Source organism: Macaca nemestrina, chromosome 20 (assembly GCF_043159975.1).
Source record: "Macaca nemestrina isolate mMacNem1 chromosome 20, mMacNem.hap1, whole genome shotgun sequence".
In the NCBI taxonomy this organism is placed as follows: Eukaryota; Metazoa; Chordata; class Mammalia; order Primates; family Cercopithecidae; genus Macaca; species Macaca nemestrina.
Genome location: NC_092144.1, coordinates 55,570,766 through 55,579,281, shown reverse-complemented (window position 1 = coordinate 55,579,281; position 8,516 = coordinate 55,570,766). Strand labels below are relative to the sequence as shown.

The window sequence follows — 8,516 nt, the reverse complement described above, 5'->3', positions numbered from 1 at the left end:
TCCGAGGGGCGGGGCGGCTGGGAGCCATGCCCCCGCAGGTGAGCCGGCCACGCCCCCCGCCCGCGGGAAGTTCAGCCTCGTGGCTCCGGCCCCGCGGGAATGGCAGAACTTCGCACGCGGAGCGGGTAACCTCCAGGGCACCTCGAATCAGGGTGATTGCAGCGCAGGGGCCTTGGCGAAGCTAAAACCTTGGAAACGTTAGATCCCAGACCGGTGGCTTTCTTGCAGTGCCTGCCGCGGAGCCTTTTCCTTGTTTGCATCGCCTGCTTCGATCTCTCTTCCCACAGATCTCATTGTCTTTAGGTCTCTTCTCAAAGGCCACCTCCTCCAGCAGGCCTTCCCTGATTGCCCCCTTCTAAATGGCACCCTTCCACCAAAACATTACATACTCCTCTTGATTTTGTTCACAAAACTTTTCAGGGCCTAAAATTTTTTTATTTATTGAGAGGGAGTCTCGCTCTGTCACCCAGGCTGGAGTGCAGTGGTGCGATCTTGGCTCACTGCAACCTCCGCCTCCCAAGTTCAAGCGATTCTCCCATCTCAGCCAGCTGAGTAGCTGGGACTACAGTTGTCCACCACCACGCCCGGCTACTTTTTATATTTTTAGTAGAGATGGGGTTTCGCCATGTCGGCCCAGGTTCGTCTCGAATTCCTGACCTCAAGTGATCCTCCCGCCTCGGCCTCCCAAAGTGCTGGGATTATAGGTGTGAGCCACCGCCCCCGGCCCCTAAAGTTATTTTATATAATATATATCACATCATTATGTTATATAATATACATTATGTTATTGGTAAGAGAATGTGATATCTAAGAATTGGGCTTGGGGTTCAAATCTGATTCTGGCACTCACTTGCTGTGCAGGCCTTGGGCGAGTAACTTAACCTCTCTGTGCCTCAGTTTTCCTAGTCAATAAAATGGAAATAGTCTAAGGCTTTGAGAATTGAATGTTAACTAATACAGGGACAGTACTTTTTTTTTTTTTTTTTTTTTTTTGAGACACAGTCTTGCTCTGTCGCCCAGGCTGGAGTACAATGGCGCTCTCTTGGCTCACTGCAACCTCCGCCTCCCGGGTTCAAGTCATTCTCCTGTTTCAGCCTCCTGAGTAGCTGGGATTATAGGCACCCACCATCATGCCTAGCTAATTTTTGTATTTTTAGTAGAGACTCGGTTTCACCATGTTAGCCAGGCTGATCGTGAACTCCTGATCTTAGGTGATCCGCCCACCTCAGCCTCCCAAAGTGGTGGAATTACAGGCGTGAGCCACCGTGCCCAGCCAGGACAGTACTTTTATCAGGGCCTCGCACATAGAAAGTACTTAGTAAATACTTGCTACTGACTGTATATTTATCCTCTAGAATGTCAGCTCTGAGGGCAGGGCTCTATATTGTCACCACTGTATCTTCAACAAGAGCCTGGCGCAAAGTTGGTGCTCAGTAAATTGTGACTGAATGAAGGAATCAAGTCCTAGAATAGTAAACTGGCCAAAGCTGGATGGACATGATTCTAATATAACTTGAGGACGGCACAGTGGCTCACACCTGTAATCCCTGCACTTTGGGAGGCCGAGGCTGGTGGATCACTTGAAGTCAGGAGTTCGAGACCAGCCTGACCAACATGGTGAAACCATCTCTACTAAAAATACAAAATTAGCTGGCCGTGGTAGCACACGCCTGTAATCCCAGCTACTTGGGAGGCTGAGTCAGGCGAAACGCTTGAACCCCACAAGCGGAGGTTGCAGTGAGCCGAGATCACGCCATTGCACTCCAGCCTGGGCAACAAAAGCGAAGCTCCATCTCAAAAATACATACATACATACATACATACATACATACATACATACATACATACTTGGTTCGATGCGCGCTGTACCCTGGTCACTGCACTATGGGATGCCTCCAGCAGAGGGCGCTGCTGGTCCGTAGACCAAACGCCAGACACCGCACAGATTCGCACTCGCTGGGAATTGCAGCCATCGTGCCCCCTACTTCCCTATTGTCTGAGCCCCAGTGCTGATACTTCCTCCTCCAGGAAGCCCTTTCTTACATCCCATGTCCAGCCCTGTCAACTCTGGGTCATCAGTGTTGGGGTACAGGCCCGTCCCATATTAGACTATGAGCCCCAAGAAGGGAGGAGGCGGCCAGGGGCCATGTCAGTCTCCACTGTGTCCCCAGTGCCACCCAGCACAGGTCCAACACAGACAAGGTATTTGGGAGAATGGGTGCTGATTGAATCATGGAAATAAAAATTCGAACTCATATCCTAACTAATCCAGCTTTTTTTTTTTTTTTTTTTTTTAAAAAGACAGAGTCTCGCTTTATTGTCCAGTGGCACAATTTTGGCTCACTGTGTAACCTCTGCCTCCTAGGTTCAAGCGATTCTCCCACCCCAGCCTGCCGAGTAGCTGGGATTACAAGCACCCGCCATCATGCCTGGCTAATTTTTGTATTTTTGTAGAGATGGGGTTACCCCATGTTAGCCAGGCTGGTCTTGAACTCTTGACCTCAGGTGATCCACCCACTTCAACCTCCCAGAGTGCTGGGATTCCAGGCGTGAGCCACCACACCCGGCCTACTCCAGCTTTTTTTAAAGACAGGCGTCACTCTGTCACCCAGGCTGGAGTACAGTGGCAAAATCATAGCTCACTGCAGCCTCGATTTCCTGGGTTCAAGCAATGCTCCCTCCTCAGCCTCCCAAGTCCCAGGTAGCTGGGACTACAAATGCACCACCATGCCCAGCTAACTTTTGTTATTTTTGGTAAAGATGGGAGTGGGGGGGGTCTCCCTTTGTTGCCCAGGCTGGTCTTGAACTTTTGACCTCAAGCGATCCTCCTGCCTTGGCCTCCCAAAGTCCGGGGATACAGGCATGAGCCACTGAGCCAAGCTCCAGCTCGCTCTTTCCTTCCTTCCTTTCTCTTTCTTTTCTTTTTCTTTCTTTTCTTTTCTTTCTTTCTTTTTTTTTTTTTAAGACAGCATCTCGCCGGACACGGTGGCTCATGCCTGTAATCCCAGCACTTTGGGAGACCGAGGCGGGTGGATCACCTGAGGTCAGGAGTTCGAGACCAGCCCGACCCATATGATGAAACTCTATCTCTACTTAAAATACAAAAATTAGCCGAGCATGGTGGCATGCGCCTGTAATCCCAGCTCATCAGGAGGCTGAGACAGAAGAATCTCTTGAACCGGGGAGGCAGAGGTTGCACTGAGCTGAGATCGCACCATTGCACTCCAACCTGGGCAACAAGAGCGAAACCTCCGTCTCAAAAAAAAAAAAAAAAAAAAAAAAGACAGCATCTCTCTCTCTCTCTGTGTCAGCCAGGCTGGAGTGCAATGGCGTGATTTTGGCTCACTGAAACCTGCATCTCCCAGGTTCAAGAAATTCTCCTGCCTCAGCCTCCAGAGTAGCTTACAGGGATTACAGGTGTGTGCCACCATGCCCAGCTAATTTTTGTATTTTTAGTAGAGACAGGGTTTCGCCATGTTGGCCAGGCTGGTCTCGAACTCCTGACCTCAGGTGATCCACCCGCCTCAGCCTCCCAAAGTGCTAGCTCCAGCTATTTTTACAGCACAGGATTGAGGGGCAGCAAAGCCCTTCCCCCTGCCCCCCCATTTTTTTGGCCTCAGGACACTGGACATTGGATCTGGATCTGCCACACGCTTACCACAAGGCAGTGCAGGGACTGGAGCCAGGCAGCCCAGGTATGAATCTCAGCTGGGTAATTTGCTAGCTGTGTGACCCTCTAAGCCAAGAAGCAAACTCTCTGGACCTCAGATTTCTGGTCTGTCAAACGGGACTCACAGGGTACCCTATTTTGAGGCTGTGGTGAGGATTAATGTATAATCCCTCAGAAAAAGCTTAGAACAGGGTAGCACCCGGTAAATACTATGTGTGTTGGGGGAGGGCAGGGGATGAAGGCCAGGAGGCAGCCAGGCAGATCTAGGTTTAAATCCTGGCCCTGCCATTTCTGTTCCATGTAAACTGGGGGAACAATGATCTCTGGCTGAGCCTCTGTTTCCTCATCTGTAAAACAGGAATGATCACACTCATCACACAGCGTTGCGGTGAGGATTAAATGAGATAAAGATTGAAAGAAGAAGAAAGTGTTAACTAAGGATAAATCTTTCCTGTTTTTTGTTTTGTTTTGTGTGTGTGTGGTTTTTTTTTTTTTTTTTTGAGATGGAGTCTTGCTCTTTCGCCCCATCTGGAATGCAGCGGTGTGATCTCGGCTCACTGCAACCTCTGCCTCCCAGGTTCAAACGATTCTCCTGCCTCAGCCTCCTGAGTAGCTGGGACTATAGGTGTGTGCCACCACACCCAGCTAATTTTTTATATTTTTAATAGAGATAGCGTTTCACCGTGTTAGCCAGGATGGGCTTGATCTCCTGACCTTGTGATCCGCCTGCCTTGGCCTCCCAAAGTGCCACCGCACCTGGCCAGGAAAACCTTCCTTTAGGCCAGCCCTGTTCCAAGTACTTTTGCACTACACCAACGACAGCTGATGTTTGAGTTCTTACCCCAGAATGGCCCTGTACCAACTCCTATATGCAAATTGTTAATACTCACACCAGCTGCCATGATTTGCTCCATTCCACAGGTGAAAAAAAATGAGGCACAGAGAGGCTGAGTAACTTATCTAAGGTCACACAGCCAAGGAGTAGCAGAGCCCCAGAATCTTTGTAGCTGACTCCTCAAGGTAGGCAATATTACCAGCCCCACCTAAAAATGAGGGAACTGGCTGGATGTGGTGACTCATACCTGTAATTCCAGTGCTTCAGGAGGCCGAGGCAGGAGGATTACTTGAGCCTAGAAGTTTGAGACCAACTTGGGCAACATAGGGCAAACCTGTCTCTACAAAAAAAAAAAAAAAAAAAAAAAAATTATTTTATTTGTTATTTATTTATTTTGAGATGGAGTCTTACTCTGTTGCCCAGGCTGGAGTGCAGTGGTATAATCTTGGCTCACTGTAACCTCCGTGTCCTGAGTTAAAGCAATTCTCCTGCCTCAGCCTCCTGAGTAGCTAGGATTACAGGAAGCACACCTGGCTAATTTTTTTTGTATTTTTAGTAGACACGGGGTTTCACCATGTTGGTCAGGCTGGTCTCAAACTCCTGACCTCAGGTGATCTGCCGGCCTTGGCCTCCCAAAGTGCTGGGACTACAGGCATGAGCCACTGCGCCTGACAAAAAAAAAAAAAATTTAAATTAGCCACACATGATGTTTCACACATGGTCTCAGCTACTCAGGAGGCTGAAGCAGAGGGACTGCTTGAGCCCAGGAGTCTGAGGCTACAGTGAGCTATGATCATACCAAAGCACTCCAGCCTGGGTGACAGAGTGAGCGCCTGTCTCAAAAAAAAAACAAAAAACAAAAAACAAAAAACAAAAAACTGAGGCTCAGAGAGGAGAAACTGCTTGCATATCCAATATGGCATTCAACAAATACTCCACCCTATCCCTTAAGGCCTTAGTTTTCCATGTCAGGAAAATGGGTACATAGGGCAGGAGCTTTTCTATTTCAATGTGTGAGCAATGGCTCACACATGTCATCCCAGCACTTTGGGAGGCTGAGGCAGGTGGATCACTTGAGGTCAGGAGTTTGAGACCAGCCCGGCCAACATGGTGAAATCCCATCTCTACTAAAAACACACACAAAAAATTAGCCAGGCATGGTGGCACGTGCTAGTAGTCCCAGCTACTCAGGAGGCTGAGGCAGAATCACTTGAACTCGGGAGATGGAGGTTCCAGTGAGCTGAGATTGCACCACTCCACTCCAGCTTGGGCGACAGAATGAGACTCCATCTCAAAAAAAAAAAAAAAAAAAAAAAAAAAAGAGGAATGCAGTTAGAAAAAACATTCATAGAGAATAAAAGACTGCAAAGTGAAAGTAGGCGTTATCTCACCCTGATCCCCGGACTCCCTTCCCGCAAGCAAACCTGATGACCGTTTCCAATATCCTTCCAGAAATATTCCATGAATGTGGATTGCGTGTGGATGTACCAGTGTGTGGGCCCATTTAAGAAAAGCACACCTGCCAGGCGCGGTGGCTCACGCCTGTAATCCCAGCACTTTGGGAGGCCGAGGCGGGCAGATCACACGGTCAGGAGATCAAGACCACGGTGAAACCCCGTCTCCACTAAAAAAAAAAAAAAAAAAAATTAGCCACGCGTGGTGGCAGGCGCCTGTAGTCCCAGCTACTCGGGAGGCTGAGGCAGGAGAATGGCGTGAACCCGGGAGGCGGAACTTGCAGTGAGCCGAGCTGGCGCCACTGCACTCCAGCCTGGGCGACAGAGCAAGACTCGTCTCAAAAAAAAAAAAAAGAAGGCCGGGCGCGGTGGCTCACGCCTGTAATCCCAGCACTTTGGGAGGCCGAGGCGGGCGGATCACGAGGTCAGGAGATTGAGACCATCCTGGCTAACACGGTGAAACCCCGTCTCTACTAAAAATACAAAAAATTAGCCGGGCGAGGTGGTGGGCGCCTGTAGTCCCAGCTACTCGGAGGCTGAGGCAGGAGAATGGCGTGAACCCGGGAGGCGGAGCTTGCAGTGAGCCGAGATCGCGCCACTGCACTCCAGCCTGGGCGACAAAGCCAGACTCCGTGTCAAAAAAAGAAAAGAAAAGAAAAGCACACCTGATATAATCCTTACCTGTGGAGGAGGACAAAATGACAGGCCTTGACTTTGGGTGTGGCCATGTGACTTGCTTTGGTGAATAGCAGAGGGGCATAAGTGACAGTCGTGTCAGTTTTGAGCTTAGGCCTCAAGAGACCCTGAACATTTCTGCATCTCAGCATGGCCATGAGAAGGGCTTCCCCTGAGAGGTTCCTCTCCCCTCAGCCTGCGCTCCACAAGGTTCCCATATGAAGCAGAGCTTCCCATCTGAGCCCAGCCGGCATTGGCCAACACTCAGCCAACCGCACATCCATTTTAGAGCTATTGACCAGGCATGGTGGCTCACACCTGTAATCTCAGCACTTTGAGAGGCCAAGGCAGGAGTTGCTTGAGACCAGGAGTTTGAGACCAGCCTGGGCAATATAGCAAGATCCCCATCTCTACCAAAAAAAAAAAAAAAAAAAAAGTTAAAATGAGCCAAGTGTGGTGGCGCACACCTGTAGTTCTAGCTACTTGGGAGACTGAGGTGGGAGCCCCAGAGGTCAAGGCTGCAGTGAGCTATGATGGCACCACTGAATTCCAGCCTGGGTGAAAAAGAGTGGGGCAAGAGGTGAGAACCTATCTCCAAAATAAAAATATACCAAAATAAAATGTAAAAAACCATAAACCAAAAATGTTAAAAAAAAAAAAAAAAAAAAAAAAAAAGCCAGGCACAGTGGCTCATTCCTGTAATCCTGGCACTTTGGGAGGTCGAGGTGGGTGGATCACCTGAGGTCAGGAGTTTGAGACTAGCCTGGCCAACATGGTGAAAATCCGTCTCTACTAAAAATACAAAAAGTAGTCAGGTGTGGTGGCACATGCCTATAATCCCAGCTACTTGGGAGGCTGAGGCTGGAGAATTGCTTGAACCGGGGAGGCAGAGGTTGCAGTGAGCTGAGATCACGTCATTGCACTCCAGCCTGGGCAACAAGGGCAAAATTCCCTCTCAAAAAAAAAAAAAAAAAAAAAAATTTTTTTTTTTTTTCCAGTTGCGGCACCACCTCACGTGGTGAGGGTCTCTAGTTCACGCTCGCAGCCATGTGGTCCAAGGGCCTACTGCAGTCTGTGCAGGTCTTCGGTCGCAAGAAGACAGCCACAGTGGTGGTGGGCTGCAAACGCGGCAATGACCTCATCAAGGTGAACAGGCAGCTCCTGGAGATGATGGAGCCACGCACACAACCGTAGAAGCTGCCGGAGCCAGTTCTGCTTCTCGGCAAGGAGCGATTTGCTGGTGTGGACATCCACATTCATGTGAAGGGTGGTGGTCACGTGGCCTAGATTTATGCTATCCGTCAATCCATCTCCAAAGCCCTGGTGGCCTATTACCAGAAATATGTGGATGAGGCTTCCAAGAAGGAGATCAAAGACATCCTCATCCAGTATGACCAGACCCTGCTGGTAGCTGATCCCCGTCGCTGTGAGTCCAAAAAGTTTGGAGGCCCTGGTGCCCGTGCTCGTTACCAGAGATCCTACCGATAAGCCCATCATGACGATCAAAATTCACCTGTATAATGAAGTTTTTGAGGGATTTTAAAATTTCAAGGAAAAAAAATTCGCTGGGCGTGGTGGTGCACACCTGTAACCCAGCTACTCCGGAGCCTGAGGCAGGAGAATCGCTTGAACCTGGGAGGTAAAGTTGCAGTGCGCCAAAATCGCCCCACCGCACTCCAGCCTGGGTCTCAGAGTGAGAGTCAAAAAAATAAAAAATAAATAAATAAATAAAAGCTATTGCATTTTGGGGTACTGTGTTTCACTAAAAAGAAAAAAGAAAAAAAAAAAAAAAAAAAGAAGAACGAAGCAACAAAAGACAAAGCAGAGATTTATCCAAGACAATTCACAGAGTGGGAGCGGGCTTGAGCGCCTCCCCAATTAG

At 49.2% G+C, this 8,516-nt stretch overlaps 1 pseudogene; it reads left to right on the top strand.

Annotated features, from left to right (window-relative positions):
- The first annotated feature begins 19 nt into the window (after positions 1-19).
- Positions 20-8,327, top strand: LOC139360341 (small ribosomal subunit protein uS9-like; annotated as a pseudogene).
- Positions 8,328-8,516: the final 189 nt, after the last annotated feature.